This window comes from Emydura macquarii, unplaced genomic scaffold, assembly GCF_026122565.2.
Source record: "Emydura macquarii macquarii isolate MOO-44397 ecotype Brisbane River unplaced genomic scaffold, CSIRO-AGI_Emac_v2 contig_312, whole genome shotgun sequence".
Taxonomy (NCBI): Eukaryota; Metazoa; Chordata; order Testudines; family Chelidae; genus Emydura; species Emydura macquarii.
This window is the reverse complement of record NW_027130449.1, coordinates 5,268,452-5,289,698: the sequence shown is the minus strand read 5'-3', so window position 1 is coordinate 5,289,698 and position 21,247 is coordinate 5,268,452. Positions and strand designations below refer to the sequence as shown.

The 21,247-nt window shown below is 45.6% G+C and overlaps 1 long non-coding RNA gene across 1 annotated transcript in view; it reads left to right on the top strand.

The window, feature by feature from the left end:
* Window positions 1-1,980: 1,980 nt before the first annotated feature.
* Window positions 1,981-21,247, top strand: part of LOC137162725 (uncharacterized) — a 163,395-nt gene continuing 144,128 nt past the window's right edge. The window contains exon 1 of the long non-coding RNA XR_010922475.1: window positions 1,981-2,086. This is a non-coding gene — a long non-coding RNA (uncharacterized lncRNA). The remainder of the gene's footprint in view (window positions 2,087-21,247) is intronic.

Sequence of the window (21,247 nt, the reverse complement as noted above, 5' to 3'; positions counted from 1 at the left end):
GACAGACTGAAAGCAGCCTGGAAAGGGCTGGGGAAGTGAGCCCAGAGGGTGGGCTGCAGAGGAACCCACCAGGGTGGCAGAGCTGTTTGTTTAGACGGGTGTACCCCAGAAGGGTTTAAGTTGCTGTTAGTGAACTGGCTGCAGGGCTCAGCCACATCACCCGCTCCAGCCTGTGCAGGGAAGGCTGAGGGGGGCCCCCCTTGGAGGAGGAAATGGAGACAGGGAGCGCCCTGTGGACTGCTATGGGGGCAGCTGTGCCTGTGACTTCCCCTCCCCCCACAACCGCCTCCCTGAGGAGCTTCTCTGAAGGCTAGCTGCTGCTGAGGAGAAGTGGTGCCTTCAGCGCACAGCCGCTTCCCCCTGGTCTATCTAGCAACAGGCGCAGTGGGCTAGCGTGAGGGCAGTGAGGGTGAAGGGTGGGGAAGATGAGGACCTTGGGTTAGTGATGGTGAAAGGTGCTATCCTATTTGACCCGCTCCCCCAGCATGGTGGGGGACCAGCCCTGCAAAGAGGTGAGAGGCCAAAGAAGTGGGGTTGGCTAACGTCAAGGCACCAATCCCAAAGGCACGGATGGGAACGAGGGCAGAGCCTTGACAGAAAGCTGGCACCGTCCCAGACAATGTCCCACTGCTCTGAGGCGAGACCCTCACCCACTGGAATGCCGCCCCACTTCGTGCACAAACAAGACCCCCACAACTCCTGCCGGCTTTCCTGTGGGGAAAGGTGTCTGACTGTGGGCCTGGAGGACTTGTAGTCCTCCATCTTCCTACAGAATGGGCAGCGTGGGGGACTTCGCTGAGCAAATTTACCTCAGGCACGATTACAACCATCCACAAGTGTCAAGGGGTGTAGAAGCCGAGCAAGGAGGGGAATTACTGCAGGGGGTGCCAATAGAAACCATGGGGTGGAAATGAGCAAAGGGGAAAATTAGAGTGAACATCCGGGGGGAAAATATCCTAATGGTGAGCTCTAGCCGGGGGGGGAATAGACTCCCCCAGGGAGTCATGGAAGCCCTATTGTTTGAGTCATTCTAAACTGGAACAGCTCAAGACATTGGAGAGGACACTAGCCATCCCACAGGGTGGCGGAGGGATGGAGGAGCTGACCTAATAGAGATTTATAAGTTGCATGATTCTGTTTTTCTTTCTGTGGCATTGGTTCATCTCTCATGTTTCAGAGGACAGTGAAAAAGGCTGGCCATATGCCTGGCAAACTGTGTAACATTAACCCTGGTCGGGGAATGTGCGGGGATTTCTTTCTGACCTAAGCTGCTGATCAAATTAGTCCACAGAGATTGATTGGCCTTGTGGTATTTATTCTGGCGAGTGTAACTGCAGATTGCTGGGGGGGGGGCTGGATAGACGTGAGGGGTGGGCGCCTGGACTCCTGGGTTCTATTCCCAGTTCTAACATTTAGGACCATATTTTCACGAGTGATCACTGAGATTTGGTGCCCAACTTGAGACACTTCAGGATCACTTTTACCAAGTGCTGAGCACCCACAACTCCAGCTGCAGTTAATGGGAATTGCCTCTGAAAATCAGGGCATCATTGACTCGAGTTTGGGAGCCCAAAAAATTGAGGCGCACAAAACTGAAAGCCACTTCTGAAAATCTGGCCACCCCCCTAAAAAAATGTTCTGTGCCTCAGTTTCCCCATCTGTAAAATAGGGAGGTGGAAGTGCTGTGGCCAGTGATGTTTATAAAGCCCTTTTGAATCCTCAGTTGAAAGGCTGTATGTGAGCATGAGGTATAGACACATTTATGTAATAACAAATCTTTTCCTGAGCAGCTTGTCAACTTCCCACAAAGAAATTTTTGTTATGCCACAGCGTCAGCATTTGTGTGCGCACCGTGGAATTGGTAGCGCTCTGGCCCCCTCTGACATGTGACATTGAAGCTTTGATTTAATAAACAAAGAATTTTTAAATCAATAATAATAGCTAAAAACCATTCAATAAATCTTTCCACCAGGTAAATTAATTGAAGATCAAAAGGAAAGAGAAGCATCTTTGCTAAAGGTCTTTGGATGACAGCAATTCCTACACACAGGTGTCCAGCTCTATGTCTTGGAGGGATACAACACAGGTATGCCTGGGTTCCCTGAGTGGGGTTTGGACAGCTGCAAAAACATGTGCTCTCCGTCACATCAGATCACCCAGCTAAAATAAATCCATGAGGTCATGCCAGCACCGTTGTGTCACCCTGTAATAATTAGGACCACTGCCCAGTTGCCTCACAGCCCCCTGACCCAGCTTGCATACAGGTGTGTTGTTCTTAAGCAGCTGGCATAACAAGGCTGTGCCAGTGCAAAGTATGAAATGGCTCTGAGCTTGTCCAAAACTAACACAGCCGGGCCTTGAAATATGGTCCAGGGGGTGCAGTTCTCCCTCTTGGAGATGAAAACAAATCGTAAAGGTTAAAAGGCAGGAATCAGGCCTGATGCTTTGTATAAATGTAGGGGAATCTCTGTAGATCATCCCAGGAGTAAGGGGAGTTAAAAGGTAGCCAAGTCAGAGGTTTAAAAATAGAACTCTCAGCATAGTTATTCAGTGATGTCTTCGTCATATTGGCCAGGATTTGCTGCTACAAACCCCAGCGAGTTCCACAGCAGGCTTCTAGCATTGGATGTTTGCTTTTTATGGTGGGGTGGTGAATGGCAGAGGGTTGGAAAAATTGACTTTAAAAGGTATAAGGTTCCAGGTAATAGGATAGACTCTGTATTCACTTACATTGGTGCAAACCCATTGAAATCAGTAGGGTTGATTTAGTAGCTAAGAGAAGAATTTAGCCCAAGGTATCCCCAAAAAGAGGCTTCTCCTTCCCCATCAATTGAGGAATAAATGAGACACATAGAAAACCAGTAGTTCTTCCGGGAGGATTCTGTTGTCCCATGGTGTGATGGAAGATTGTGGCACATGCAATAATGATGACTCATGTGAATTTCACAGCTTTCCCAACACAACTGGTAATTGCTACCAAGATCTGGCTGTAGAATGAGTCCCTGATAGCCAGTGTGGTCCACAGGACAACCTGTGGCTCTGAAAACATTTTTCTCTTAGTGTTTTCTCTTAATAAGAGAAAAGTCATAGATATAAACCGCTAGTAAAAGATGCTAGATGCCATGCCTTGGCACCTCTATTACAATGGCAAAGTAGTACTAATACAGGCAGCTACTCCCCTAGTACTGGCAGATTGTGGTAGAGAATTTTGCCATGTAAGCAAAAGGATGTGAGGATGGCGTCAGCCTAGAGAATTCCTGAAACACCTATAAGGAAGGTGAGCAAGTGTCAATTTAAAGACCTCTGATTTCTGCTGGCTTGCAGCATTCCATTCAGCCAGTCAGTGTCTCTGTTTGCTGTATAGAGTTGCAGGTTGGGTGTAGTCAGTGGTAAACAAGGGAGACAAAGCTGGAATTCAAGCTATGTGGAAGTCTATTTGTTTTTCTTTAGCTGCACCTTTTTTTTTTTTTAATAAACACCTCCTGATTAAGAGACTGAGATTTCACATATCATACCGCCTGGTGGGGCTTAGTTGTCCATCTTTGATTCACAGCTATTAAATTCTTCAACAATCAGCTCTAATTATCTACTATGTAACCTTTCTATCTCTAGACACTTGCACTAGAGAAAATCCATTCAAAGAAGTTGCTCCCAAATGGCTTTGAGACACCCTGGCCTCAGGATCCCTATAGCCTCTCTTTTAAATGATTTTTTTTTTTAATTTACTTGGAACATGTATCTTTCCATGACAGCCTCTTAGAGGATGCACTGGGGAGATACAGGAATAGAGAGAGGATCTGATTAGCCCCAAAGGATTCTAACAACATGGCTTTGATATAATGGCATGTCAGAGAAAATCGTCTTCATTAAAAGTATGCAGCATTGCATAGTTCAGCTCTCATTTCCCCACCTATTTTTCTCCAAAGCTTGACTGCCTAATATATCAATACAGAGCAGATCTCCGGAGCCTCCCCAGGATCACATTCTGAGTCTGATCTGATAGTTCAAATGCAGTCTCTAGACTCCCATAGAGGGAATCATTAACACAAATGGAACCCATTCCAGCTGTGGAGGGGCCTGGCCAAGAGTTCAGCTCACCCATCTGGTCCTCAGTGCTGCGTGATTGTCTTTTCCCAGTGGCTTTGCATCCCTCATATGATGAAAGCTGGCTGCGCATCCATCTTGCAGTTGTGAACTTCACTAACCACAGTGAGAGATCTAGCTGGGACTATTTATTTTAGCTATGGAAAATGTGACTGTAAACCTCTCTTGTTGAAATCTTACACTGCAAATTTTATTTGTGAAAATTTCCATTGTATTTTATCACAGTGTAGATGTACCCCATGGCCTGCTAGCTGGTTATCAGGATAGATGCACAGCCAAACAATGCACATTCAAAGGTTGAATTTATACATCTGCTGGGGGGTGGGATGAGTGTTCTGGTGACTCCAGCATAGCTTTTCATGATTTATAATGATACCAGAAGCCCTCAATAGGAGCACAGGCCCCGACAGTACAGTTCAGTGTCATTTGCTTTCTGCAAAATACACCAATGCTAGTCTTCATTAGCCCATAGGCGACAGTATCTCATAACGTATGCCTGTGATGTCACCTAGCTCCAGTGAAATTATGAGGCTTTGAGCGGCGAGAGACTGAAAAACAGCAAGTGTCTTTAATAGGCAACCATGGACCCGGCTGAGTTAGGTATCTTTGTCAACAGACTTCTCCCCACGGCAACAAAGACTTGGCTGCCAAAAAAGTCACAACAAATGAGGCGAGGGCGATATTTATGGAGCTGCAGGATACCAGGAATATGGGAACCAGGGAAAAGAACTGGGATTTACATTTGCTTTTAAAAATCAGATAGGAGGAAACTTAAACATCCTGCAAAGTGGCTTTTACTATTACAGCCAGGGGTTGAATACAATTTAAAATCAAACATATTTTGAGATGTGGGCTGATAATTCCATCTTTTGGGGCATTAGAGGGGGCTTCTGACATCCTTAAACTTTATTTCTTGTGACTTCTGACCGCCCCTCCTCCCCCACAGAATTAGAACCCCATCTTGTATGGTAGTTTATTTTATCTCTGTGCACTAAAGCCTGATCGAAAGCCCATTGAAGGGAATGGAAAGCTTCCTATTGACCTCAGTGGGCTTTCGATCAACCTGTCTTGTCATACTGCCCTACATGAGACTGCTAGGACAGAACCCGGTGTGGAAGCTGGTGAGCCATTTCCATACAGAGAAGCCTCTTCTGCTGTTCAGGGTGATACAGACAGAAGCATCCAATCCCAAACTGAAGCAGTGACCATTCCACTCCATACGGTACTGCTGAAACATGGGTAAAATTTTTCTAAGCACCTAAGTGACTTTGGCGCCCAAGGGCCATATTTGTAAAGGTATTTAGACACCTAAGGATGCAGGTAGGCACCTGGTGGAATTACAAAAGTACAGAAGTGAAACCAAGAGGAGTTAGATTTTTAGAAGTTTGAGAAAACCCCACTAGGTGCCTATCTGCATCTTTGGGTACCTAAATACCTTTAAAACTCCGCCCCAAGTCCCATTAGACTTTCAGTGAGATGCCCAAGTCACTATTGAAAATAGGACTTCACTCCTGAATCACTTAGGCACTTCTGATTATTCATCCCTATATCTAGTCTAAAGTGCTAGAATAATGATTTGAGAAATATAGGCTGAGATTCCCAGCTCTGAATTTTTCCCAAATTTGGGTGGAGGAATAGTTGGGTCCAGAGCTAAAATTTCCCAAAATCTGAGGTTATATGAATTTTAATTTTTTTGGATTAGTACTCTTAGTTACGTTTTTAGTTAAATGTAGAGTCCTATTTGGAAACGGAGACAAATTCTGCCCAACTTACATTCCTCTCACTCAAAATGCAATTCCACGGATTCCAGCAATCAGTGAATTCTAGTGGGATTGCACGGGGTGTGAACCAGCACAGAATCCATCCTTGTATACAAGAATCACCTCATCACTCAAATGGGGTCGTTGAACAGGACATTCCAACATTACATTTCAGCTTAGGACAGAAGTGAAGCAAAGCTCTCAGTCCATAGAAAACTATAGGAGGGATTTAGGTCAAGAGAGCATTGGAATTAGGTCATGACACCAGGATTGATATCTCTACTTCAAAAGTGCCAGGGGATTCTTAATGACCAGAGGTGACCAGGACCTTGGGTTTGTGTCATCAATGTGTTATTGACAAGCTAAAGGTGCCAATGGGATAAACTCTATCAGGGTTTTAAAGCAGAAGAATTGTTCAGGCTGATCCAAAGCTAATGGGATGAAACTGAGCTAAGAAAATAATAGGTTATTAGTCAAAAATGCCCTAACATTGAGATCTATTAGTCTGTGGAATAATATCTAAAGAGAACTGGTGGAAGCTTCACCACTTGAGTCATTTAAACCTGGACTGGGGAAAGCTCTGGGGAATATACCTGGCAGGGGAACAATCCTGCAGTGCCACAATTAGATGAGCTAATGGGCCTGATTGTTGCTCTCATTAGACCGGTTCAATTGCATTGGCTTCAGTGCAGTTACACCTGACTTACAGCAGTGCGACTGAAGTCAGAATCCGACCCTAGGATTCTTTGGAAGACATGGTCTCTTTCATTATTTCCAGCAGGAAGTCTCTCTTTCCCCCGTTATGCCCCTTCTTACTAGCTTATCCAGCTCCTGGAAATCTGGAGGAAAAGCCTTCCACTCAGAGGCAGCATGGTGTCGGTGGACTGAAAGTCAGCAAATACAAGTTCTCCTCTGCTGTGTAAAGTTGAGCTAGTGACTTCATTTCTTTGTACCTTGCGTGGGATTTTCAAAAGCAGCTAAGTGATTCAGGTGCACCAGTCCTATTGGAAGTCACTCAGGCCCAGATCCTCAAAGATATTTAGGTGCCTAACTTCCAAGGACCTTAGGTGCTTTTCAGAAATCCCATCCTTTTCTGACTTGTCTCTTTAGCGTGTAAGCTCTTTGGGAAGGCAGAGTTTCCATTGTGTGTCCATACAGCACCTAGCAAAATGGGGCCCTAATCTGAGGGGGGCCTCTCAGTTCTACCATAATATTTACACAAAATGGAGAAGCCTGCACAAAGAAATTATTGTTTTTCATGCATTTTTGGTACTCACTTTCTTTAAAGCGATGATCCCCTTGCCCAAGGAATACCCTATTATCCTGCAAATCAACCGAGAGTTAAGTTGGCTGAACCTGATTCTCTTCTCGCTTAGATTGATGCAATTCAGAATTAACTCCATTGAAACTGGCAGCGTCCACTATCCTGGGCCAATCACCTTTTTCTTTTTCCTGAGGAATTCAATCTAATCATAAATAGGGTGTATAATGTGGTGTTTAAATTGACTCCCAGTCGATCTCTATGTTGCAAATAGCAAACGCTTGCTGCACAAGCAGAGCTTGGCACACCTTCCATAATTTGCTGTTGGGTGGGACTGTATTCCTTCCTCTACAAATTCAAGCCCTGGACTTCTAGGTTGGATTTATTATGGGTGACTAGCCTTTGCGTTCAATGCATGCTTGCTGGTCTGATCTGAGGATAACTGGCTTCTAAACTGGCCTCTGAGGGATCCTGCATTCCATTCTTATCTGTTGCTGGCATGAATTATGCTCTCAAAAATTAGTCCTATATTTATTAACACAGCGCAGCCAAAAGCCATCTCCAGTGCTATTCAGTTGCATATGCAAAAATTCCACTTCCTTTTACTCACCTCCCTGGAGAGATTCACTAACAATAATCTCACCCCTTGCAGGATCAGCTGATTGTTCGAAGAGTCTGGCTTTCCCAAAACAAGGTTGAGCTTTAAATTCAGTCCCTCTCTCCCTTTATTGGACCTAATGCCCCACACAGGGCATCCCACAAAGCTGCACAAACTACCATATGCTTAGAAGTAGAATTGGCTGGAAAACAGAAACCCCGTCCCTTGTAAAAATTCCATGTCTTGGGGTGGAGGGGGGTGGAATATCTAATTGGGACAAAGTCAAAAATGCAAAATCTTTCATGGGCAGGGGTTTCCAGAAAAATTCCATTTTAGGAGAACTGAAAAATATTCACTTGCAGGCAGAATGTGAAATTCACAAGAGCCTTCCACACAGGGCAGCTAGGGAACAAATTTTCTATGGAAAATTTCAAATTTGGAAATAGGACATTTTGGTCAGAAAATCATGCCAATGGCAAATTCCCTACCAGCTCTGCTTAGAAGAAAACCTGTGCTCTCCAAGTCTAGTCATGGATTGGGGCAGCAGATATCCTACATTTCCCATGCGGCCCTGGGTTTTGGGTCACATTCTGATCTCACCTACACTGCTGTAAATCTGGAGTTACTCCAGATTTACACCACTGGGGATGAGCTGGTAATCAGGCTCTGTATGTGATGATTCTTCAGCAAAGGCGTAGAGCATGCAGTTTGACTGTGCGTCTAATAAAGTCATGAGCCCTGCAGTAAGCAGTGTCTGCCTCATCCCTATCCACAGGATCCAGGCAAGCAAAAAAACAATAATAAAACTAACGAAAGGCCCAGCTGGACAAGGCCAACTTTGGCTTTGACTTAAAGATAGCAGAAGCCTCTGCACTGCTGGTGCACAGAGGTAGAGAATTACATGGGCATGGGGGAGGAGATCAAGAAGCAAAGCCCTGAGTGGGAATGGTGAGAACTGGATATATAGTATTATCAGAGAAGCCAAGCGAAGCAGAATGTCAGCATCTCATGGGGACACAGAGGTCCAGCAAATCAGTGGGAGCAGATACATAAACATAGAGCTTATTACACAGCACAATTAATAAAACCTGACAGAGCCAATGCATCACTGAGCTGCAAGCCAGCAATGCTCAGAAACTGTAGATAGGCTTAGAACCAGTAACTGCAGCTGTAGCTATTGAAAAGCTAAGACAGCTGAAAGCATAACTAAAGTGTATAGGAATTCGGTAGTATTGCTTTAAATAATTTGGGAGCCACTATTTGGGCGCCAGGACTTCTACTGCACAAGCCACCAGAACTGAGCCGAGCAGCAATGTATAGAAGTAGGTAGGCCTTATATAGTTGGTAAACACGGTTATTTGAATCCCGCTGTGTCCATGTGGTTTCCTCGCATTTTTAATGTTGTGTACAGACACCACAGTAACCAAGCCTCAGGAGGACATAAGCCAGTCACTGACAGTGTCTGGAAGACATTTCCCACCGTATGTCTGGCACTGAGCAGGGCCATGATTTCCAAGTTTGGGTGCCTAAAGCTAGGTACCTAATTCCATATTCAATAATTTTTCAGAGGTGTTGCAGCTTACATTGACTTCTAGGTTCATTATGGTTTTGTTTCTGGGGCGAGGCAGTTGTCATAGTCCTTCTTTGTATTGCTAGAGGGCTTGATTTTGTCACACGTACTCACACCCAGCAGTACCTAACTCCTCCTGTAGCCCCATAGAAATCCACAGACTAGATTGTGCCCTTCCTTGTCTTCCTGGGCTGAGCAGAAAAGGGAGGGGAAGTATGTGGTTGAGGGGGTGTGGGCAGAGTGCTGGTTGTGCACCTCCCCTAATTGCTGCCCCAAGCACCTGGTCAGGCATGAGGAGTGAAATACGTTGCCCCTTTTTAAGATGCAGGAACTTCTCTCCTGTCCCCAGAATATGAGGGAATCCAGGGAGGAGCTGTATCTCCTTGCCTGGGCTGATGCTTGGACAGAGCGTCTCCTAGAGACTCCATCTAGCCTTGTTGGAGAACTTGGGTGACGTTCCCATCTGAAGGGGTCAGCACGAGACCTGGGCACTGCATCAGTCCTCAAAGACCGCTGGGCAGGGGGAACCCACACACCCAAAAACCTAGCTCAGGGCCAGGAAGGAGCAAGGGCAGGCAGGGAGAGTGATGTTTGCACACTGTGGCAAGAGCCAATGGGCTGGAGCAGGGAGTGGACCAGCTCCGAAGGACAGGAGCCACCGAAGCGTGAACGCGGGGCAGGCTCGCTCTCCAACCTCCTCTCCCTATGCCGCCTTTCCCCAACCTCCCCAGGGCCTTCTATTCCTCCAAGGGCAGGGAGGGGTGGCAAAAATCTTCAATCTGGCATGGCTCATTGGGCCTGATTCTCCTCTCATTCCAACTGCTCTGTTGCTGGTGTGACTCCATCAGCTTCCAGAGAGCTACTCAAGATTTATACTGGTCACAATAAGAAGAGGATCAGGCCCAATGGGGCAGAATCAGGCTCACAGGGTTTTTGTTCCAGGGACCTGATCCAAAGTCCATTGAAATTGACTGCAGTTTTTCCATTGACTTCATTGGACTCTGGGTCAGATGTCAGAAGAATCAGTCCCACCAAAGCGCTTCAGAGTCTAGGTCTCTTTTTTCCACGGCAAAGCTCCCCTTAAGTCAGTAGACATTATTCCTCGCAGGCATTTATTTTGAGGGTTCATCTCACTTGACTGGAGGAAAGACCTAACTAAGGGGAGAAATGATGAGTGGCTTAAAAAAGAAAAACTCATGACTGCCAACGACTGCAAAACCCAAACTACTATTCGATCCGTGCTGCACAGACAAGACAGCGTTACTCCCATGCAAAGAAAAATGGGCAAGACTTCAGGTTACAGGCCAGAACTATCATGTAACCCATGACAGCCTTTTAGTGACATAGGAAGTAAGTTTGGTTTAGATACAATTGGAGCCCACAAAAATGGTTTTATTTTTCCGTAACTTTCACTGAACCTCTCTGAAAAAGGCTAGCCAGCAAGAGATCCCACTTCATTTGTCTTGGCTTTAAACTAGCCCCAGCACAACCATATTCAGAGGGTTTATGTGTGCATAAGAGTGGAAAATGTTAATCTAGAACAGTCTTCTTCATCGTTTCTCCTCCTCCTCCATCAGGTCATTGCTTTGCACCACCCCCCATAAGCACACCTTGGATCTCACCTCACCATGCTAGCCATGCAGAGCTGTGTATGTCTGCTTTGCTGCCTGATTCTCATTAAGATTCCGGTGAACAAAACCTTCCCCCGGGCTCCCCAGCCTCTGACATAACTCTGATGCAGTGGGTGGCATCCTCACAGCAGAATTAAACAAGAAGAAAACTGGATTTGGAATGGCAGCACATGCACACACCCTGTGGCCAGATGCCTACCACCCTGCTCCAGTCCTGCTGGCGGGAAGTGTGTGTCTCTGCATTCGCTTTGATACACACACGCAGATATTTATATATCTTATGTCTTCTTGCAGTAAAGAGGACAGAACAAGAGTTGTGTAAGCTGCCAAATTTTTTCTCATCAATGTAGTGACCAGGACCTGAGGCATCTAATTCACTGCTTACAGATAGAATTGGAAACAGGTCTGGCTCACCTCTGGCCTGTATGATTTCAGACTGGGGGTGGGCTAAGAATATATGCTTTTCAGTAAATGGAGATCCCGGTGTTACCTGATCTATATGTCATGGGCGTTTGGATTGATAGTTGTGGTCCGAACTCATGCCTTTTCTTTTTTGTGTGCTGCACCTTTAAATCCTCCCTCTATGCAGAGCTGACTGGCCTGTGTCAGCTGACTTAGGCTTTCAGGGCTATAAAACTGCAGTGATGATGTCAGGGCTTAGGCTCCCCCCTCTCCTGGGCACTTTACTTTCATTGTTATTCTCCTTGATCTAAAATAAAAGTTAGGTTAGACTGTGCATTGCTCATTGTGCAGGGAAATATCACAGTAATTCCAGTTCGATTATGGCTTTGTGGTGGGAATGGGCACAGCAGTTCTAGGTGAGGTTGTCGTCACTCTCCACTTGTTTTGAAACCTGCATTCATTTTCCTTTGGAATAAGAAAGTCCTGTTAGGCATGATTAATCTCCTGTTATTTCCAAATCTCATCCCACAGAGACATTTGACATGTTACTGTTGGATCTATCGCATCAAACTTCCTGTTTTTTCTGCAGTTGAATATCACTCTGTGTTCCGTTAATGGAGTTGTTTGTGTGCAATTTCCTTGGTTTGATTATTTTTTTAAAAAAGAGAGAAATTAAGAAAAAACTAAGCAGAGCTGTGGTAGATCTGTCAGCTGTGGTTAGTTGAATGTATGACAGCAGAGTGAAATAAATGCATTGAGTGCTGTTATTTCAAAGTTTAGAGGTCCAGTAAAATGCCCTAAATGGACCCTAAATCTATGATATGGGACTCAAATATTATATATTATTATATATTATTTATATATTATACAATATTATTATATAACATTGTATATACAGTATTATATATTATATGATCTTATAATATATTTATATAGAATATTATCTATTATACTTATACTTATTATTATTTTTATGCTCTCCCATGCACACATGCTCATATTTTGCAACAAATGCAGTGCAGAGTTCCAAGTATTGACATTAAGTTGCACTAGGGTATGCCTGCACCTCTGCACTTTACCTAGTTCTCTTCTGCCTTATCCACACATACCTAACTGTCCCATGAAGCTTCCAAGCGAAGGAGAAGGCTCCCTGCTTTTCCCATGGTTTCCAGACATTGGATAACCTCAGAGGTTTCCCTTCATGGAGGCTGGTCTTGCAGTCAACTGGTGGTTTTGTAGTATGTGACCTTTTTCCTCCTAAGTTTTTACTTTGAATTCCAGATTCAAACAAAGTAAATCTCTCAAAACAAACAAGACTGCTGTTTCACCTGGTTTTCCATCTAAACCATTAGCACCCTGTGGTTTTGAATCAAACCCATAAATTGGACCAAAGTTTGCTTGAAACTGCATCTAGGTTTGCTTCAAAGGTTCTTGACTCTCTGCAAACTTCCCAAGGTTCCTGCACCATGCTGGGAATTTGTAATGAAGTCTGAAAAGTGGGTGGGTTTCCCAACTTGGCTCTGGTTTATTTGGGACCAGTTTGCTGAGTCAACTCTCCCAAACCTGCGGGCAACTCTTAAACCTCTAACCTGGATAAACTCCACAGGCTGGTTTCTTTGAAGGCTGGGGTGAACTTTCACAGCTGGAATAACAAGAACCCATGGCTGGAAGTTAAAGCTGGACAAAATAAATTGAGATATAAGGCACAATTTTTTAACAGGGTGGGTGATCAACCACTGGAATAAACTGCCAAGGAAAAAGGTAGATTCTCCATCTTTTGAAGTCAAACTAGAGATTGTAATGGTTCCTTTTGGGTTTAAACTCTATGAATGAAGCTGCTCTTCAGAGCCAAAGCAAGGTCGCTGGAAATACTATTCCAGTCGTGCCTCCTTCCCATCCAGGAAAAGTAACTCCAGCCAGAATCTAGGACTCCAGAATTCCTTCTCCCCCACGCACACTTTTAGAACATCTTCCATCTGCATTGAAGCTGGAGGTGCCATTTCCAGCTCAGGTGGATGTGTGTGTGCTAGTTGCGATCGAGCTAGCCTGCCAAAACAAAGAGTGGCTGCGGCTGCACGGGCAGTGGGATGGTCTAGCTGGCCGAGTACGTGCCTAGAGTTTCAGAGAGGATTGTACTCAGTGTGGCTAGCCCATCCCTCTCTCCCCCCCCCCCCCACACACACACACACCGCTGCAGCTGCACTGTTGTGTTTGCCCTGTAGCTCCATGAGAGCTAGTACGGCCCAAGCTGGAAATCACACTCCCGGCTCCAGTGTAAATACACCCTGAGGACGGGCATGAGCTGAGTGAGCCTCACGACCTCCCTGGGAGGGGTGTAAGTGTCACTCTCCCATTACAGGGAGCTAGAAACTGAAGCACAGAGAGGTTCAATGACTCCCCAAGGCTCTCTGGGCTGCCTGTCCCCGGTGCATTAACAGCATCTGCTCTATTGGCACTTCCAAGTTAGACAGGGTGGGCTGGCTGGGAAAACACCAGGTTAGTGCACATTCTCCCAGCCAACCTGCTCCTCCTCTTAGAGAGAAAATCATTGGGGCTGCCCCTCACCTCCTTCCAGCTCCACTTTTGAAGGGACACTCCCCCCCACACACACACACACGCTCCCTTCCTCAGTGCAAAATGACAGTGAAGGACTTCAGAAGGGTTTGGAAAGTGACCCATTGGCTTGCCATCAGGCAGAGTGGAGGCAGCAACTTGCTGGCTTCCTCCACAGCTCTGCTGATGCACCTCTCGCTCTCCTGACACATGACAACCCCCTCATTCTATCCCCCCACCCACTACTGCAGTCCTGCCCCCTTGAAGGCTCCTCCAGAGCAGATTATTCCTGGCCTGCAACAGCCCTTGCTCTGCCAGTTCTGGGTGCCAATGCACCTCGCTCCTGGCTTTCAGCATCCTGCTTCTGTTCCAGTTCTGGCCCCACACAGCTTTGGAAATGCTGTTTGATCCTGTGCTGTAGCACCCTTTGCTGTTCCCCTAGGCCCCATAAAACTCTCTGTACCTCTCTGGCCTGACCCACAGACCTTTACTGTTCCCTTAGGTCCCACAGATCTGTCCGTGCCTCTCTGGTCTGACCCACAGACCCTTGCTGGTATTTCCATGCTGTCGTCAATGCAGCTCTGCCACTGCTCCTCAACCTTGACCTGCAGAATTCTCCTGCTAGTCTCGTACTGGGAGCTTCAGGCTTCGGCCAACTCCTCCTCCATCCGGGCCTGCAGCACTTCCTAGTTATCTCAGAACTACATATGTGTCCCCCATAGTATCTGAGCACCTCCCAATCTACAATGTATTTATCCTGACAACACCCATGCAATACAGGGCAGGGCTGTTATCCCCACTTAGTAAACACACACTCTCCGAGACACAGAGAGACCAAATGACTTGCCCAAGGTCACATGGAGTCTGTAGCAGCATAGGGAACTGGACCCTTGTCTCTTAGCCTAGTATTCTAACCACTGTGCCGTCCATCCTTTCATATGCTCTGTTGCACTCAGGAGCTCCCCCATCCCTCCTGGCCCTCTCATCTTGCTGTACTTTGTCCGTAGATATTGCCTATACCCCTCATACCATACCTGCAAAACCCCATACTGTTCCCCTCTCAATCCCCTCCCTTTCTTCTCTCCAAGTTGACTCTGACTACCCTTCCTTGGCTGCCTTTGCACAGATTACAGTCTAATGAGGAATGTGTAATATTTCCCATTTCCTCTGCGCTTAGCTGCCTCAAATACACTGTCTTTTGTACCTCTTTTAAAGGGAAATTATACAGCTATACGCTGCCCTAGGCCAGTAAATTGCAAGAGTTGGAATTACAGGTCCCTGCTACCTTTCGGACAAGCATAAGACTTTTACTGCTTTCCCTCAGTCAGATCCTTTCCCCCTCAAGGCTTTTCACACCCGCAAAAGTGTCATGATTTAAGACCAGCTCCCGCGGCTTCAAGAACCACCTTTGTTTATATTCCTCTGTACTTGTAAACCACTTTGTCCTGGTGGTAACATTACTAGAACCTAAAGATGGAAAGCACCTGGGACTACAGATCTGTAGCTTCAAGAGAGGGTGAGGGGCTAGTGCCAAAATGGTTGTGTCACTCACAAAAGCTGGGGCCAGGAGTTGGACTTAGCAGCACAAGTGTTTCCATTCCCAGTGACTCACTCACTCACTGACATGTTTTGGCTGCCCTCACAGGCTGGAACAGCTTGGCCTATGGAAAAGCAAAGGAGCTGCTAGTGATGTAAGCTTGTGTGCCACTTGCCATTCCTTTCTGGGGTACCCTGTGAATGCACTATAGGGAGAGGTGCATTGCACAGCACCTCACATAATAAGGGCCTGGTCCATGATTGGGGCTCCTAGGTGTTACCGCAGTGCAGGTACTTACTAACAACGATTAATAATGTAGGATTTCAGCTCCCACCTCAGAGACAGATCTGTGAAAAAGACTCTAGGTTGGTTTCTTTTACGCCATGAGAAAACGTTTGTGGATTTCAGGTACTAAGAGTTAGAAAAGTGATACAATTTCCAGAGTGGCAGGAATCATGGGCCCAATAGTTGTTAGCAGAGTCCTCAGCCGAAGAATTAATCAATTAGATCAGGTGAGGCAGGGATACAACAATTTTTTGTGAAAGTTACACAATTTCAGCCTTTTTTTTTTGGTCAAATATTTATGAATATTTGAATTGAAACTTTGCTTCAAAAAAATTTAACCAGGTGGTGAAATTTGAAATTTCAACTGCAAATTTATTTGAAATTTCCAAATTAAAAATGGATGTGTATTTATCCATCTGTGTCTCCATCTGTCTCATCCAATGACTGTGGTATCTTGGATTTCAATGGGGTATTCATGTGATAAAGGGTTGTAGAAATTGGCACTTAACCCTCAATGGGAATTTTGCCTGCATAAGAAGAAAGTAGGATCATATCAATCAGCCATGGTTCCAGCAGGGTTTATTCATGACCATTTGACAGCGTGTTAAATACAACTTATCCATGTCTACACTGACTGCAAAGTAGTTCTTAATATTGTGCTAGTTAACACAACTCCTCAAGGCTGCATCCTAACATGACCTAATTTCCTAATTAAGTGTTTTTCCATAGTTCACATCTGCAGTGAAAGTTTATTTGGTCAAGAAATGGTAAGTGTTTCCTGTGAAATTTCAAAAAAAGTGAAACAAATGTGCACAAACTCCCAACAAACACCCAAGCCAAAACAATTTGGTTTGTTTAGAATGTAATTTAAAATGTCAGTTTTGACAGCCTGAAAATTTTCAGTTATTGGTTTTCAGTTTTGTGGAAGTTACCCTCTTTCTTTCTCTTTTTCCATGGGGGAAGCCAGGAGAGGAAAAGAGAGAGAGAAAAAACAAAATGAAAACCAAAAATATTTTTTGTTGAAAAAACAAAAAGTTTCAATCAAATTTTCCATGACAAACTCAATGGGGAAGCCAGGTTGTTGCAACAAATTTGTGGTGAATTGGATATGGACATTTGCATCTGCACACAAACAGATGTGGTTTCTGTAGAAATTATATCATTATGATTATTATTATTTTTTATTTCAGTAGCACCTGGAGGCCTCGCCCTAGCTAAGGGCCTCACTGTGGTAGGTGGTGTATATCTAAATAGTAAAAGATCATCCCAGTCCTGAAGAGTTATAATCTAAATTGACAAGACACAAGTGTAAGGGATAAAGAAGCAAAGAGAAGTGATGTGTCATGCCCAAGTGCCATAAACAGAACCCAAGTCACCTGACTACCAGTCCAGTAGTCTTATCTCCTCAATAATTCTGCATAGAGTCTTTCTGCATATCATATCTAGCCTATTGAAGGCACTTGTATTCCACTCGCTGTACAATCTAGATGCAAACTTATTGGCTGAACAAGTAGAACGGTGAGGAGGATGGAAGTTCCATTTCATGAAGGATTTTGAAATTTGGTTTTGCTCTGAATCAGAGCGAAAACTGAAATTTTCAAAATTCCCCACCACGGAAAATTAAACATAAGTAAATAGCTTGCGGTGATTTGAAATGTTTTTTGTTAAAATTTTTATTTGATTTTACCTTTTTTTTAAAAACTGTATTATCCCTTAGTGTGATCTACTATATAATATCATACAACATTTTAAAAACTGAAAACAAAAAGTTGTTTCAAAAATAAGAAATGGAAACTTTTCATTCAGAAAATATTGAAAGAGAATGTTTTGACATACAATTTTTCAATTTTTTTCCTACATGAAATCTCAGTGATATCGACCCAATTTTGCAAAGCATTTTGATTTTGATGTAACGACATATTCCAACAGAATACAGTTTCACTGAGGTTCCTATGACCAGTTCTACTCATAAGAGTGGCCTATGATTTCTGTAATAGTAGCTCAGGTCATAGTATGGTTCATGTGGCCCTCTAGCTCCACAGACCTTCAGTTGTGGGTCATGGACCATCACTGATATAAGGAGCCTTTCCTAATAGTATGCAGAATCAGGAGAATGCTCCCACTTGGGACAGAGAGGCTTTGTGAGGAGGTGACCTGTGGGAGGGATCTTTTATTTGCAGAGGGATCTGGAGAGCCATTGATTTAGCTCTGTTGTGTCTCGTCTTATATAACTGCTGAAGCCTGCACTGGCTGGTAGAGTTGGCTGCCCTTTACATCTCCCTGGTAAGGGTGGCAGCATTTCAGTCCATTTTTCTTGAATGGCAGTGACAGCCGGAGTCATGGCTCATTTGCCACCAGAGTTCGGAGAATTTGGTACTTATTTATAGTGAAAATGACAGATTTTTTTTCCCGTGGGCATAGAGCCCACTTGCTTCTGACCCAGCTTGCCAACAGCTACGATAAACATCCCCTGAGGTCACAAGCATGATGATTCAAATGCTGCTGTTAGACTGAGAGTTTAGGTTCCCTGTAGGGGAGCAAGGAGGTGAGAGTCCCTCATTGTCAGTCCAAATATTATGGTAGTGCCTTAACGCCCAGATGTGCTAGGTACTGCGCACACAGAGACTGAGAGACAGTTTCTGCCCTGAAGAGCGTACGGTCTAAGCAGACCTGCTGGACAAAGAGAGCATTATATTTCCCTCACTTTACAGATGGGGAACTGAGGCACAGAGCAATGAAATGACTTGCTCAAGGTCATACAGGGAGTCTGTGGCAGAGCAGGGAACCCAGATTACCTCAGTCTTACACCAGTGCCTCAAGACCAACTGCCCCTCCCCAGTGCCACCTCCTCCTCTCTAGGGCTTGATCCTGAATGGTGCTGAGTGTAGAAAAATGAAACTGCTGAGCACATTATTGCTGGTGCTGGGGGCCTTGCAGAGTATGACTTACTGCCCTTTCGCAAAATCCTCTGCCCTGTGCAACGAATGGGACTAAACTCTTCCTCTCTGAAACAGCAAATAAATCGTAAGCATCCTCAGCTCTTGGCCATCTCCCCAAAGGCTCCTGTGAGGACTGGCTCAGCTCTCATTTTGCCCTCAATCCTATTTTCAGCCGCAGCGCATGCAAAGGAGGGAATGGGGATGTCCGGCTAATTGTCCTCTTCCCAGTCCCTAAGCCTGTCAAGCTGCTTGCTTAGCTGGCTGCAGCTCCTCCTTATCCCTGTCTCCGCTAAAGCGTTCGCTAGCACAAAGGAGAGCTAGAGCAAGCGAGACTGTCCATATGACAGGAGTGTCTCTGGGAAGGAGCCAGCTCCATGTGTATAATATTTCCAATAACTCAAGGAGTGAAACTCTTGGGCCTGAGCCCAGGCAGCTCTGGAGTGGCAGGACAGCCGTAGCTCCAGCGAGAGTAAGGATGCTCATCTATCACCCAGATGTCAGCAACTGGCTGGGAGGACAGTGCGAACCCTGTGCGCAGGCTCACACCTGCTTCGTTAACAGCAGTGCTGTCACACGGCATGACAGCCCACTGCTCAACAGGCCTCTGGCCATTGCTCGGCCGGGTTTTCCTTGAGCTCATTCGGAGGGGAGGGTGTCTTGTTAAACACGCTAGCTGACTAACACTGAATGAGGCTGATTTCCCACTGCAGCCCAGCTGCAACAGCAAGGCACCTGCTGGTGAGAGGGTGCTAGTCCTTCAGTCCTCTTAATCACAGAGTGCTACCTGGTGCCAATAATAGTTTAAAAAGGGAAAGACAAGAGGGGAAATTAACTCAGTTCCTTTGCGTGACCAGCCTAGTTCTCTGTGTGGCTATACCCAGAATCCATGCCTACTGGGCACAGAGATGCACCTCAGAGCATTCTTTTTCCTGGGACTGTACTTTGAACCCATGCTAGGTGAGCCTAAAATCCATCTTAGGTTCTTCTCTTCCGTGGGGCTGTTGCCAGAGTCTGTGACAGGTGGGCACAAAAACAGATCCACTTATTCTCCTTTATCCTGGGTCCAGGCCTAGCGGACACAGAAATGGGGAGAGTGTCGGGTTCAAGTTACAGCCCAGATTTTCAAAAGGGCTCAGCCCCCAGCAGCTTCCAGTGGAAGTAATGGAATATTTCCCCCTCCCCCCACCCAGTTCCACCACCACTGGGAACAATGGGGAATTCCCTCCACACACACACAGACACACCACCATCAGTCGGAATAATGGCAGTTTCCCTCCCCCACTCAGAACAAGGAGACTCTCCTGGTTGAGAACAAAGTGGAATCCCCCTCTTCCATTGAGAGCAGTAGAGAATACCCCCCACCCCGCCTTCCCCCAGTCCCCCCATTCTGAACAATGGGGCTGTTGAGCTCTTTTGTGACTCTTGGCCATCCAGCGGCCGACACCCCCAGTGCGCACGTTACAGGAAAGCGATCTGGTCATAAACACTCCATGCTTTCACTTCCACTCATGGATTCTGACTGTGATGTTGCCATGGTGGCAAACAAGAGGTGGTGGGTTCCAGCTGAGACTCAGCCTAGGGGACCCGTGTCTAGAATAGGGACCCTAAGCGTGAGCCAGACCCCTCTGGCAAAGGACTGTGGCGACTCGGCTGGCACCCCTTCCTACCCCCCTTTTTGTAGGCCCTGGCTGTTTTATTTTTCTCTTGCCCTGACCCTCCTGCAGTACAAAAGGCACATTCTTGTACCAAAGTATTTTTTCTGCATACTTGCATCATGAGCCAAGAAGGGGGAAGGGGAGGAGGGAGACTGAATGGTTTGGGAAAAACCTCACACAGGGATTAGTTTACAAGGGACAGCTGAGTGTATAAACCTAGTCCCCAAAGAGGGTTATTATGAGCATTTCTGGCAGCATATTCCCCCCAACCCCAAATCCTTGGCTAAGTTATTTCAAAGCAAAACAAAGAGAAAACAAGAAAGGGGAAGCATTTTTGAGCACTCCAAAACAATCAGATCTCAGAAATTCTTTTAAGTCCCCCTAGCATTTGAAGACACAACAAGACCCCATTAAGCTCGGCAAATAAATTGAGACCAGGTGGACTGGATGGCTCTGGTTTGAATCTCACTTGGATCTCCAAGTTGTTATCTGATGGTGTCCTATCAACTGTGGGAGCAGAGATGTGTCTGGCTCCTATGTCGCACAGGCTGATAGTCTAGTTGGCAAGATTCAGCAGGAACATCAGGCACTAAATGGTCATAGAGACTTGATACCCATCTCCCCCTTCCTACGAGAGGAGTGCCTTTAGGTCTGGAGTGAAGCCACGCTCGTGGCTCAAAACAAGCTGTGCATAACCTTTTAACCACTTAGAAGCAGACCCTGGGCCTCTGGCTTGCTCAGTGGGTACATATAAGTGATGTTAATGACCCCCCCCACCAACCACACTCTGCTGCATTCAGACTCCAGAATGAGATGCCACTCATAGACGTTTTTATTGGTCTTCATAATACAATCCTCCCTCTCCTTTCTTGCATGCTATCATCAGCAGTGTTACTGTTAACAATGTTGGCATTAGAATGGTCATCATTATGCTTCAGAGTCAACACCCAGT